Below are 14,883 nucleotides of genomic sequence, written 5' to 3' on the forward strand. Positions count from 1 at the left end.
GGAGATCATAGGAAGTAGGAAATGTAGACAGAGGGAGGCAGTTCCAGAGCTGACCCGTTGCATAAATGAAGGACTGAGAGTAACGGTTAACTCTTGCATTAGAGAGTTGGACAGAAAAGGGATGAGAGTTTGCTGTGAGACGGGTGTTACGTACCCATCGTAGAGGTGGAGGAATGCAAGCAGACAGTTCAGAAGAGCAGTGACTATTGAAGTAGTGACAGAAAAGAGATAAAGAGGCAGCAGTGCGGCGAAGAGACAGAGGTTGAAGGGAGCCAGTAAGAGGAGAAGAGTTTCATTCATTCATTCATTGCCAGACGCCATGTATCCCAAACGGGGTGGCCAAGGGCTTAGAGTTAATTGTTTTACAGGGAGGGGCACTAATCCTCCACCAACCCCACTTGACATGTAGGGATGCCAACAGCATCTGGTGTTCCCAGGCGGTCACCCATCCAAGTACTAACCAGACCCAACATTGCTTAACTTCGCTGATCGGATGGGAAGCGGTGTACTCAACGTGGTATGGCCGTTGAAAAACCTTTGACTCCATCATACTGAGAAGAGCTGTATGTGGGGAGCCTCCCCACACATGAGAGTTGTACTCTTCACAGGGGCGAATAAAACCCGTGTATAAAGTCAACAACTGTACAGAGGTAAAGAAGGTACGGAGTCGGCTTAGTACACCCAATCTCTTGGAAGCAGATCTTACGAGAGATACAACATGATCTTTCCAAGATACGTCCCGAATGAATGAAACCCCAAGTATGTTCAAAGATGATGCAGGACTGAGCTGTATATTATTAACCCGCGGCGTCCCGGGGAAGTACTTCCAGGTCCTCACGTTTTGTCACAGCTAATCCTGGGGACGTACTTCAACGTCCTGCAATTGCAAGGTTCATAATTTCCACAGTTTTCAATTTTCGGGAGTCATTTTTGGTACGTATACACGTGACACCTTCCTCAACAAGATGCCAGGCAGGGACAATGCCTTACCCAGCATGACCTCCTCCCCCTCCCTGCATGCCATTGTCTCAGCAATTCACCTGTTATCAGTGACCTGGCCAGTATAGCCATGTCATGCCACGGTACGAAATTCAGGGCCAGAGTGATTCCCCAATCAATGACAATGTGGAGGACAAACTTTACATAGCATTAGAGGAAGAAACAGTTAGAAATGATGATCAGGTAATGTGGCAAAAAAAGGTCAGGTATTAGTGAGTGAAACAATGCTTATAATGCCTATATTACTGCTTGAAAACCAATATACTCTTGTACTAATATAAATTCGTAACAGTAAATAAATAAATACCGTTTATGAGTGGTGTGAAATAGAACTCGTTTTCTTTGGTGCCAGCCTGATAGAAAACCCAGTAAGGTAAGGAGGCTCTCCTACCTGTAATGAGTATTTTAAACCTCAGGTGAGCGATTCTCTATGAATTTTCGATGTTTCTCACCAAAAGCGAAAGTTTTAGCAAAAAAAAAAAGGGTCGAAAAATGGTCGGGATTGGGGGGTACCAGTGGTCAAAAAGTGGTTGGGACGGGGCGGGTTAAACAATAATGGGTACTCCTGTGGAAGATTGTGTCAGGTTGATAGGTGTAAAAACTAAGTTTTTGATGCATTAAAAACAACAAGATTATTTTTACCCCAGTCAGAGATACAAGCCAAGTCAGACATTAGGTGTGCCATAGTATCCCTTGTTTGTTGAAGTAACTGCTGAGATGGACGTTGCAAGAACCGAATGGAAAGGCGGAGGGTGGAATCATCAGCGTACGAGTGGATAGGGTTAGATGTACAGCTTAGAAGGCCATTGATGAATAAAAGGAAGAGAGCTGGTGATAGGACAGAGCCTTGAGGAACACCACTGTTGATAGATCTAGGAGAAGAACAATGGTCGTCTACATCAGCGGCTATAGAATGACCAGACAGGAAGCTGTAGATGAAGGCTCAAATAGAAGGATAGAAACCGTAAGAGGGCAGTTTGGATATTAAAGATTTATGCCAGACTCGATCGAAAGCCTTTGAGATGTCAAGTCCAATTGCAAAACTTTCGCCAAAGTCCCGAAAGGAGGATGACGAGGAGTCTGAAAGGTAGGTGAGATCGCCAGTGGAGCGTCCCTGACAAAACCCACACTGACGAGCAGAAAGAAGGTTGTGATAAGAAAGATGCTCTAAAAATTTTCTGTTAAGAATTGACTCAGAAACTTTTGAGACACAGGATGTAAAAGCAATTGGACGATAGTTAAAGGGTTGGGAATGGTCACCCTTCTTTGGGGCTGGCTGAATGAGAGCAAACTTTCAGCAAGAAGGAAAGGTTCAAGTTGAAAGACAAAAGCGAAAGAGTTTACCTAGGCAGGGTGTAAGCATAAAAGCACAGTTCTTGAGGACAACAGGAGGGACTCCATCAGGCCCATATGCCTTGTTAGTATTGAGGCCAGTGATGGCAGAAAATACATCAGCTGAAGAAATTTTAATGTCAGCCATGAGGAAGTCAGAGAGGGGAAGTGATGGAGGAACAGCACCTGAATCGTCTAAGGTGGAATTGGAGGAGAAAGTCTGAGCGAAGAGATCTACTTTATCAGTAAAAGAAATAGCTACAGAGACATTAGAGTAGATAAAAAAAAGGGAAGGATGATGAGGTAAAGTTGTTAGATTGGTTTTTTGGCAAGGTGCCAGAAGGAGCGGGAAGAATTCGAGTTGGAGAGTTGAGAGCATTTAGTACAGATGAAATTATTTTTAGTAGAGCAAAGAGTAGACTTAGCATGATTCCGGCAGAAACATAAACAAGATGTGATTCAGGGATGGGTTGGCTCCGGTACCTTTTATATGCCCTGTCCTTGTTGCGGACAGCATCAGAACAAGCGTGATTAAACCAAGGCTTTCTTGCAGGATTGATCTGGATATTATCAAACATTAGTGGGTACTCCTGTGGAAGATTGTGTCTGGTTGATAGGTGCAAAAACTGAGTTTTTGATGCATTAAAAACAACAAGATTATTTTTACCCAAGTCAGAGTTACGAGCCAAGTCAGACATTTGGTCGGCCATAGCCTCATCCCTTGTTTGTTGAAGTAGGCTAACTGCTGAGATGGACGTTGCGAAAACTGAATGGACAGGTGAAGGGTGGACTCATCAGCGTACGAGTGGATAGGGTTAGATGTACGAGCATTAATTCTCTCTCTCTCTCTCTCTCTCTCTCTCTCTCTCTGAGGGGGAGAGTCATTCATATGTTGCTATTCCTCCCTCCCAAGGTTCCCGTAACAAGGGTGATCCCTGTTCCCTATCTGACTCCTCCCAGTATGATGTATTGGGTCGAGTAGCGACAAAGGTAAAGGAGAAAGACTTGGCCCTTTTTGAGGCCGGAAATCATCTCCTATTGCTACAAAAACCGAAAACTGGAACTAGGAGGCAACATCATGGTCCATAACAGGAACTCTTAGCATTATCATATAAATAGGTAGACATAACTACCACTGTTCTTATCACTCTAGTCACCCATCACTTTGCATAGCAACTTTTTATCATTCATCTTCAAGCGCCTGGAAAACTGTCAGTCTTATTATATAAACTAGCTTCTGTTCAGTTTTGTTTTTTATTGCGAAGTATATAAGTTAGGATGGTGTGTCACATGATAAGAGGAATCGCTGTTGAATAACGACAGAAAGCTTGGAGGTTTTTTCGTCAAAATCACCTTTCACAGGACGTTGTGTCAGGAAACAAGTAGAGAACCTTCCATCTTTCCACCTTCTTCCTCTCAATACTTTTGTCTCTCTCATCATCTCCAAAATTTTTCTCTCCGACAAGGACAGTATGTTTTCATCCCTGTTTGTTTATTTGTTTGTTTGTTTGTCTGTTAGGATTACTCAAAAATTAAAAGAGAGGTTTGGACCAAATTTGTTGGGTAGATAGCTCACGTCCCATGGAACAATAGATTAACTTTTGGACTGATTTGGATCGTATTACAGAATCTGGATCCGGAATTACTTTGCCCTTGTCGGAGAGATGCGCTCCACTGAGTGCCCCTCTAGTTCTTTCTGTACTTCCCATCCCTCCGCCACCAGAAGTTTTCTTGAAAACTCCGTGGGATTTATTGTCGCGGACGTATGAGGCTTTCCATCACCTCTTCGCTCTTGGTAAATTTACATATTTCACCTCAGTATTTACTTGCATGCTGCGCTATGCTCCACTAGAAGGCATTGTTGAATTTTGGAGTAGTTTTTCTTCCTCTATGAATTAAAAAGCCTCGAATAACTCAAACAGAGCTCAAGAAATCCTGATTAACTTCTTCATACTTCGTTAGGAGGATTATGTTCAGATCCGGAGAGGCTTCATGTCCACTGTAGGCTAATAAAGAGAACCTTTTAATATCTTCGAACTTGAGAAATTGTATTTTTTATTCTTGCTACCGTTCTAAGCGCCTCAGACCAACTAAACAACGTCCAACAATACTTTTATGACGAAAGAAAACATTGAAATCTTTTAAATTTTGCAATCCCCTGTGTGATTTATTAGCTTAGGAATGACATCTCGCTCTGAAAAGGTATGAGAGTCTCCATCCACCCAATCGGAGTTTATATATATTTTTTAAAATTATGCATCATCATTTTTTTTCTTCATCTCGTCAGCGACGTCTAATAAACTTTACTCTGACACACACACACACACACACACACACACACACACACACACACACACACACACACATCCTTTCCTTTCCTTATGAATTATTTAAACCTTTTCCACTCCTTTTTGTGGAGATGAGGTCTTATCTCTCCACCCCCTTTCCTCCTCCTCCACTTCCATTCTGTCCTCTCCATTTTCTTCCCTCTGCATTTAATCACTTTGCTTCTAACTCAGTCTCTCTCACGATCTCTGTCTCTCTGTTCTTTTCTTCTACGTTCATTCTCTCCCCTTCACTCTGTCTCTCCAAAGTTTTTCTCTCCCCATTCCTCGTTTCTACTTCCCTTTATTCTCCCCTTCTCTATTTCCTTCACCACTCCCCTCCTCTACTTCCTTTCCCACTCCCCTCCTCTACTTTGCTCTCCACTCCCCTCCTCTACCTTCCTTGTTCTCCTTTGCTTTCCTTTAACTCCTCACTTTCAGCATGGTAGTAGCATCCTCTCCAGCTTGATCCAAAGTTAACTCAGTCTTTTTTTGTTCTCTTGCTTTTCTTCTCCATTTGCCCCTCCCACCCAACTTTCCATGCTATCCTCACGCGTTTCATTTTCCCTCTTCTCCCTCTTCTGCTTTCTTTCTTTTCTGATCTCGTTTAGCCTCTCCATCCTCCTCTGCCTCTTCCTCTTCATCCCTTATCATCTCTTCGCCTTCGTCCATTTTAGCAGCACCCACAGGGCGGCCAAATGTAGTGTTTGATACTAATTGTGTCATTCCTTCCCTCCCTTCTTTCCTAGCTCACTCTCCCACTCACTGACTCAGTCAATCATTCACTGAGTTACTGCACTTTATTGGAGAATGGGGTTCATGCCTTATGGAAGGAGTGTTAAGATGATATTTTGCACAATGGTAGACCACCCGCGCCAGATTTCAGGCAAGATGGGACCCCCGAAAGCCGTCTTCTACAGAGGAGACAGCCCCCGGGTGTCCCACAGAAAACCATCTGGCAATGCCAGTTTCTTACTAAGGGCACGAATTTCTGCACTATGACAGAGCTTCACTTGCTCCATGTTATAGTTTAGTGAGGTCCTCGGTCATCTCAACCAAAGTCAATATGTGCAGTTGATCCTAACTGAGCCACATTTTAGGCAGGGTGAGCCCCCGAAGGCTATCACCCACGAGTATATGTGTTGTTGGAGGCTGGGGGGGGAGGGTGTGGTCCTCGGGGGGACTTGGCCAAAAGTTTATACGCAGTCATGATTTTAACCTAGAAAAACGAAATTTTGCTTTCTGGTAGACATTCATTCGGGCCAAGGAATGGACAGGGTGGGACCCTCGATGGCCGTCTCCCACGGAAGGGAGGGGAGGCCCCCCCCAGGGGCAACGTCATAGTCTTTACGTAGACACACGAATTTTGCAAGGTAGTAGACCTTCAGCTCGACCAGAGTCTATAAGGATGGCAACCCCGGGGTTTGCCTCTCCGCCTCCTCCGTAAGTGAATATTTCTTTTCCCTTACAATACTAGTATGGCTGGGGAAGAGGCGGCAGTCAGAGGCGTGTTTGGTCTTTTTTCTTAACTCTTTTAGCATTCCCGTATTCTCTTGCATCTTCTTTCACCTTCCCTCTTCCGCCAACATTCCTTCTCACCCGCACTCTCAGTCTCTCCCTTTTTCCTTGACTCTTATCTCCTTACCCTTTCCCTTCTCCCTCCATCAGGTACTTTCTTTCTCTTTTGAAATCTTGCCTCTTCCCCTACCCCTTCTTTACAGTATTCTATCCCATTCCTTCTCTTTCCCTTAAAGTTTAAGAATTCTAAATTCTAGTGCACTTCCTCTTCTTTCCTCCCTTCCTATTTCCCCTCCATTTTCCTCTTCTCTGCGTCACTTCATTTCTTTCAAGGCAAAGAGTCATGGTAATAAGACTAAAACTAAGACGGTGTTTGTGTAAGCGAGCCTCCAAATTGTTATGGTTATTTGTGATGCCATTAAGAAAAGCAAAGTTGGTTTGGTTTACACAACTTGCTGCAGAATGAATTCTCTGCCGTGGACGGCAGCCAAACAACATTAAATCCCTACAACTATTCCATAAAAATATAATCACTAAAACTGAGGCTCGTACACAATTCTAGCCATCCAGGTATAATAAATTTTTCACTATGATGAAATGTTATTTGATTCCTGCTATCTCCAGACAGTTTCATTTAATTTAGTTGATACTTTTCAAAGTACAGATGTGTGACGTTCCTTTTTTATAATCCATTCGCTAAAATTGTGCTCCCCTATGATGAATGACGTCGTCTGGTGTTACTAATAAAATACATATGACGTGTTTGGGGTGAAGGTTGTAATTACTACTGTCTGACTTCGAGTCTTATAACAGCAGTCTCCTCCACGGGCCCTAAGCAGCATAACCAGCCAGTAAAAGCCTTCAACTCCATAACTCTGTTATTTCCTTCCCTAAAGTCACCCTCCGCCATCAACACCCCGCCCTCCAATCTTCTGACCAGTTAGAATCCTAACTTCAGAATCCTGACTTGCCAAGCTTCCACGTTACTAGCCTTCCTACCTACCAACCTTGTAACCTATCAGCTTTTCGACCGACTATCCTCCAATCTAGGCTGTTTCAACTCTCCTGCCATCGAATCTACCATGCTTTGGACATATAAGCCTCTTCGCTTACCACACTTCTAACCTTCCACCTGTCGACTAACCGTCCTTCTGATCTACCATCTTTCCGAATTACATCTTCCCGACCCACCATCACTCTGATTTACCATCCTTCTAACCCAGCGTTTCTCAACCGGGGTTCCTCGGAACCCTAGGGTTCCGCGAGAGGTCGCTAGGGGTTCCGAGAAAAATAACAATTAATAGGCTAATCATATGTAAATGCATTTTTGAGTCATTTTTGTGTTTAATTTCATAATCGTAATTTTACCATACACGTACGGCATATTCTTGGAAAATTCTTGGGTATTATCTTAAAGTCTTAACATGTTATATCATATAAAAGTATAATAAGTATAGGGAATATACTTAGCGACGTCCTTACGGCGTCAAGTGACACTCGAGTACAGGAAACATGCATGGTCACCATCAGTCCCGTATGTACTTCATGGAGTGCAGGTACAGTCCCTCATTCACCCACGTTATTTAGTAAATGTTATCCATCATTTAGGGATTTTATATGAATTTTAACAGTTTAAGTATGTTTATGATTTTTTTGTTAGTTTATGAGAAGTTTGTGTGTGTTCTCTCTCTCTCTCTCTCTCTCTCTCTCTCTCTCTTCCAAAGTTACTTCTTCTGTTTGCCTTAATTTGGTTCAGCTTTATTTGTTTAAGTTTTATTTATCAAGTTAGTGTTGTAGTACTAGTAGTTATTATCTGTTTTCATTCTGTTTATGTGTGTTATGTATGATATTGGTTATTTATGTTTTTTTTGTGTGTGAATGAAAAATTCCGTATGAGGTCTCTTGAACAAGCAGTTTGATTTCAGTTATTTATTTTTATTTATTCATTAATATTATTTTTTGTATTGTCAGTAAACTTGAGATAAACGTAAGTTATTTTTTGCTTCAACCAGTTATCAGAAAAAGTATATTATGTTCTCCTTATGAACTTTTAGTTTATACAGGAGAAAGAAAGATATTAATAATGATATATAATAATCTTTATGTAAGGGTTCCATGAGACATGACAATTATTTCTAGGGTTCCATAAGGGTAAAAAGGTTGAGAAACGGTGTTCTAACCCATCAACCGTCCAGCCTACCAACCTACGGACTCTACCATCTTTGAGACCTGCCACTTTTCTGACCGACGATTCATTCTATCTACCAATCTTCTGATTTGCCATCCTTCCAACATGCTATTCTTCCTACCTAATAAACTTTCCACGTACCAACCTTCTGATCAGATAGCCGCCCCACCTACCAACCTTTCGAACGGCCAATCTTTCAGCCTACCGTCCTTTCAACCTACAATCTTCTGAACTATCAATCCTTTGCCTAACCAACCTCCCAGTTTACCAGCCAACCTAACTTACCAACTTTCTGACCAACCAAAATCCCGACCTACTAGAATCATATTGTACCAACGTAACTACTTACTAGCCATCCTACCTACAAAAATTTCGACCTACCACCGTTCAAACCTATACAATTTCCGAGAAGAATGAACAACCAAAATTCCATCATACTGACATATTGAACTTCAAACTTACAACCACTCGTCCTACCAAAATACCAACCTACCACAATCTCGGCTTGTTAACTATCGATCTACCAGCCTTCACACCTACCAATATTCTGAACTACCACAGCTACAACCAGCCAGCCTCACTGCTACCAAATATCATAGCATTTTTCCTGTTATTTTCAGTCCGTCCTACCTCCCCATTTCTCTGATTTTCCGATCAGTTACCTCTTCTGACTGACTAACCTTCCCGTTGTCCAACCTTTAAACTACCGATCTTCCAACTTACCAGACTTATGACATATCAACCTTACAACATTCCAAGTTTCTGAACTGTCAGAGCCCAACATCCCGACTACCAGCCTATTAATCCGACCTCAGAATCTGCCAGCACCTTGAACCAACTAACATCGCCACCAACCAGCCTACCATTACCTGACTTCACAAACTGCCACCATCCTTGAAGAACTCCTCTCCTTACCTCCCGAATTGCCAGCCTATCAATCTTGGACCAATCCACCTTCTGACTGTCGCTTAAAAACCTCTCACAAAACATCAACAACCTAAACCAATCGACAACTCGATCTTGCGACCTCTTGTAGTCTGACTTTCCCAACAACTAATAATCAGGAATCACTAGCTTCCTGATCTACCGGTAACTAACTTCCGGAACTATCAATCCCTCAAAACTGAACACCTCCCAACTCTCTAACCTACTGTCTCTCTATATACTTAGGCTGCTTCCCCCAAGGAAAAGGAGGTAGCCGAGGCAGGACGACACACTCCCAATTTACTCATCCACTCAAACACATTTATTCGCACCTTAGCCCCAAGAGGAGAAGGGACAGATCCTCACTGCACCACACCATACGAGGGTCAACTGAGCAGTGCAATCAGTGACATCCACAGCAGGGCCCGAGCAGCAGAGCTGGTTTATCCCTGCCACATCATAATGGACCCATCCCCTTACCCGCACCTGACCCGATCAGCTGATCAGACGAAATGCAGGAGAATATCCCCTCAGGGCTGCGTCATCATTCATTCATTCACATTTTCTCTATAGTCATTTCTGTCATGCACAGCCACTCTTCCTTGCTTAATAGACATCCCTCTTGCATCCAGTGCTCTCTTCACACTGTCCATCCATCCTATTCATGGTCTTCCTCTCAGCCTTACACCTCTCACATTAGATCTAATTATCTTTTTCACCAATCGCGTATTGTCCATTCTCTCCATATACCCAAACCATTGCAACACCCTCTGCTCAACTCAATCAGCCACTTCCCGCACAACTCCAGTTCTCCTTCGCACTTCAACATTTCTCACTCGATCCATACGCGTCACTCCACACATACTCCTCAGACACCTCATCTCCATTACATTCAAACTTTTCCTCCCTGCTACACCCATATTCCACGTTTCAGCCCCATATAATGCAGTCGGTACCACAACACCCACATACAGCCTTCTCTTTACATCCATTCTAAGCGAACGACATCTAAACACTTTTTTCAATCCTCCCAGCACCTTTCCTAATGCATTCATTCTAAACTTCACTTCTGCATCTATTCTTCCATCCACAGCAACATGTGACCCTAAATACTTAAAACACTACCTCCTCAAGCAACTCACCATTCGAACCATATTCATCCTCCTACCATCTACCAACCTCATACACTTCATCACTTTACTCTTATTCTCATTTACTGTCAATTTCCTCCTTTCACACACCCTTCCAAGCTCCTCTACCGACTGTCTCAATCTCTCCTCTGAATCAGCCACCAGTGCAGTATCATCCGCAAGCAGCAGCTGCTTTAGATTCCACTCTCCTCTATCAACATTTACCAGACTCAGACCTCCACCTAAAACTCTTGCATTCACCTCCCTTACAACACCATCCATACAAATATTAAACAACCAAGGCGACATCACACATCCCTGCCGCAGCCCCACTTTCACAAGAAACCAATCACTCACAGTATTTCCCACTCTTAAACATGCTCTACTGTTTACATAAAAACTTTTCACCCCTGTTAGCAACCTACCATCAAGTCCATACAATCTTAAAACAGTCCACAAAGTCTCCCTATCAATTCTATCACATGCTTTCTCTAAATCCATGATCGGCCAAAACACATTCTTCTCTTTCTCTAAATATTTTTCACACACCTGTCTCACAGCAAACACCTGATCCACGCATCCCCTCCCTCTCCTAAAGCTACACTGCTCATCACCAGTCACTTCCTCTGTACCCTCTCTAACTCTCTTATTTAACACTGTACTATACACCTTACCTACGACACTCAACAGACTTATACCCCTAAAGCTAGTACATTCATACTTATCACCCTTGCCTTTATAAATGGGACCACACAAGCACTTTCCCAGTCAATTGGCACCATACCTTTCACAAAGCACACATTCAACAATCTTACTAACCAGTCAACCATAGTCTCTCCACCACCTTTCAGGCATTCAACAGCACACCCACCCTACTAAAGTAAAGAAATCTCAGGCCAGCTGACCTTCCAACCAGCCATTTCGGTATTACAAACCGCCGACAACCTGGACTAACCTTCAGGCATAACGACTTTCCTCCCTACAGCCTCCCGAGAAACCGACATTGCTACCCACCGACATCTGACCTTACAGATTGGAAACATCCTTAATATTTTTTATTTTTTTCTGACAGCCTCCCGAAAACCAAACTGCCAACTCAACATTCTAATTGACCAACCTCCCAACCAAAGGGTAGTTTGCTACGTGGCTTTGGATATGTTGTAACAGCTCTTACTTGGCGATTAATTTAGCACATTTCATCTGTAAATCTTCGTCTATAGCACTGAAGGATGCGTTGTCAATAGTATTACAATATAAAGCCATCAAAGGGTATATTAAGGTACAGTGGGCTACATACACCAGTAGTGAAGAGGCGCTAAGGATTTTCCTACGCCACTAGGAATATGCTCCATAATCCATCCAAATAAACTGCAATCCCAGAAACACAATAGACATCCCAACCAATACCAGATATCACAGAATTCTAAAACCTTGAACCATCCGACCTTCCTACTGACCGAGTGTTTACTCTTACAAAGCTAGCAAACACCCTGAAGCCATCGACCTACTGACCGGGCGATTTGTCAAGCCCACCCCCCGTATCATGACCCGGCGGCTCTTCTGACTGTGAGCCTAACCGGGTAATGCAAGTCAACAACAATTAAGTCCTCAGCTTTGTCGATGGGATGGGTTTAATAACCGCTGCACACACACACACACACACACACACACACACACACACACACACACACACAATTATAAATTTTCACCAGTACTCCTATTGTATAGACACAATTCAAAGGATTAAGTACCGGTAATAATATTAACGTGGAAGACTGCGTGGATTCAAGGAGGGCTTTGGGTGTGTTCCTCTGTTTCATTTGCACAAAGATATCTGGTGGAGATATTGAAATGACTGGACGAAAGCCTTCTGTAGAGCAGTAATTATATTTCTCAAAGTCATAATATGAAGTCATTTTTATATAATGAACGGTGCAATGAAGCAAATTAGGACTGAGGATAGTTTTTGACTTAATACTGAAGTGAAACAGACCTGTCATGTCATCCTGGCTGTTCTTTGTGTATATGGATGAATTGCTAGGTAGCCTAGATAAAGGAGGAAACATTAAGAATGGGAGTAGACCTTAAAGAAATAGCTGACCATGACTGGAACGACTTTGCATTTTTGTAATGTTCTATTTGCCGATGATGCATGATTGATAGAGGATGAGGTGTGAAGGTAACAAATTGTTCGCATTGTTTGTGAGACTTAACTACGCCCACCAAGGTCGTTACGTATTTGGACTGTTTGTTTGTCTGTTTGTTTGACTTGCTTATCTATCTGTTGACAACATCATGGATAAACTACATATTTAGCAATCCTTAGTTAGACGCTTGGAACTCGGAAGGGATGGCCATAAGCGATTCTCCTCCATGTCACCTTTTTCTATATTACCAGGCTGCCCATTTTCCAGCGCTCATCCTCCTCACTCACGTGCCACTCCATCCCATCCTTACATCTTTTTCTCGTTCTCCTTCCATCTCTCAAATAAAATATCGTAGTCAGCCTCTCATTTTCCACACTGTCTACATGGCCAAGCAATATCAAGGCACTTTTCCCATTGCTTTCCATCACATTCACCTCAACATCACCGCGTTCGTTCATTTCTCATTTGTCTGTTCATTAATCTATCGCTCCACGTCACTCCACTTATTTCTTGGACATAGCTCCTGGAATAGCTACTGATCAGAAATGCTACACATATGAGATAATGACTGAGATAAATAAGTGATTTGCTACTAAGCAAAATGGACAAAGGTCAGAGTCAATACGAGGGACTGTGCTTAATGACAGAGGCATGCTCTACCGTCTCTATAGGCTCTTCTTTGGGAAAGTTAACCGCATTTGCAGCGAATGTCGTTTTTCTTGCTATCTCCGGTCAGTTTTATTCAACTTGAAAAGGATCTGCAGTAGTGAAGTAATCACTTCAGTCTATATCCAACCCCTCGAGGTTGGGAAGACTTTACTAATCTGAATGTAATCGTCTAATGGAAACAAGAATGAAACAATATCTACACTGTCGAACTGAAAGAGACATAGAAATGGTATGTAGTGTGAGAGTAAACGGTGCACTACTTCAGAATTTGGGGGTTATCAAGCGTTTTGCCAGTACTGTAATGATATGCGGTAGTGTAAAGAATGAACTGAAGGACAGGATATGGCTGGAAACGAAAAGATCAGTGCAAGCAGTGCCAAAGTATGGGGATGTAAGTGTGGGGGAAAACAGCGCTTGCCTGACGATCAGCAAAAGTACTATGATTAAGTTAATGTTGCAGTGACCGAAAAGTTAACGCTGGATAAGTTCATAATGTCGAACGAGAAAATTGATAAATGGCTGAGGGATATGTTTTAAAATATAAACATCTCCTTCTAAACGTCTTTTTTTTTTCCGTAATACAAGCTAATTACTAAAGGGACAGGACTATGTAAAGGGACAGTAGAGGAAGGAGATGACAATCATATCGTCGTAAAGTACATTTATTTTCTGCTATCGCCAGACGTTTGAAATAGTGTAACAGAGACTGCTGACAAGAAAATGTTTACAGTCAACATCCAGTAAATTTTTCCAGTACCGTGAAGTCTTTTAATTTTCTTATCTTGCCTAAAACAGACGATACTAACCAAGTTAGTAAAAGATCTTTTATCAAATAATTATTCTTGTATTTTCATCGAAGAAAAGAAAGGCTTAACCTCGTTCATTTAAAGAACGACAAAAAAACAGCTTTTCAAGATTTGAAAAGCAAACAGAGAATCACTAAACAAAAGCATTAAAAGCCATTCACAAACGTTTTTAAAATCGAGATACCTGAACTTGTATTCATTAAAACCAGAATCAAACATTAACTTCGTTAATTTTTCAGATTGATGGGTAAACACAAAGGAACACTGCTAGCAATAAAACAACAACCCAATTCCCTCACAATATTAAAGCTTTACTCCTGTTCATTAGGCAACAGGATTTTTTAAGCACAATATTGCATTTGCAATCATGCACTACTATCAACATTTCCGGTAATGAGAGAAAAATACACAGGGACAATGTGTATCCTCCACTTCGGTGTGTTTTACATTGTGAAATGCAATAAGTGTGTCAAATTTTGTATTGTCTTTTTCATGGTATGTCATGAATAAACAATATTTTTATAATTCCACCACATTCAAAGCAATTAATATGGCATAAGGGTTAACTTTAGTTATTCAGGATTATCAGGTATATAACTCATGTCAAAAATGAAGAGAGAAACCTGTACTTTACACAGGAAAAATCATCCAATATATTACCATTATGCCATAAATCGAACCCAGGACTCTCAGGTGAGAGCCAGGCAGCAGTTCACTACACCATGACCAGGTAAAAGTTACCTTTCATTGTCTCAGTCTTATAACCAATGTTCCTCCGCCCCCACTGTAGGCCTTAGGAGGGTGAGATAAATCCCTGGCACTCGGGCAAGTAAATGCTTTTAATCT

General features: G+C 42.1%; 1 non-coding gene across 1 annotated transcript; it reads right to left on the reverse strand.

Moving 5' to 3' along the window:
* Positions 1 to 412: 412 nt before the first annotated feature.
* On the reverse strand, positions 413 to 531 carry LOC145394840 (5S ribosomal RNA). Its single transcript, XR_013896487.1, has one exon. It is a non-coding gene; the product is annotated as a 5S ribosomal RNA (ribosomal RNA).
* Positions 532 to 14,883: the final 14,352 nt, after the last annotated feature.

This window comes from Coenobita brevimanus, chromosome 28, assembly GCF_032717465.1.
Source record: "Coenobita brevimanus isolate Jiangsu-jjx chromosome 28, ASM3271746v2, whole genome shotgun sequence".
Taxonomy (NCBI): Eukaryota; Metazoa; Arthropoda; class Malacostraca; order Decapoda; family Coenobitidae; genus Coenobita; species Coenobita brevimanus.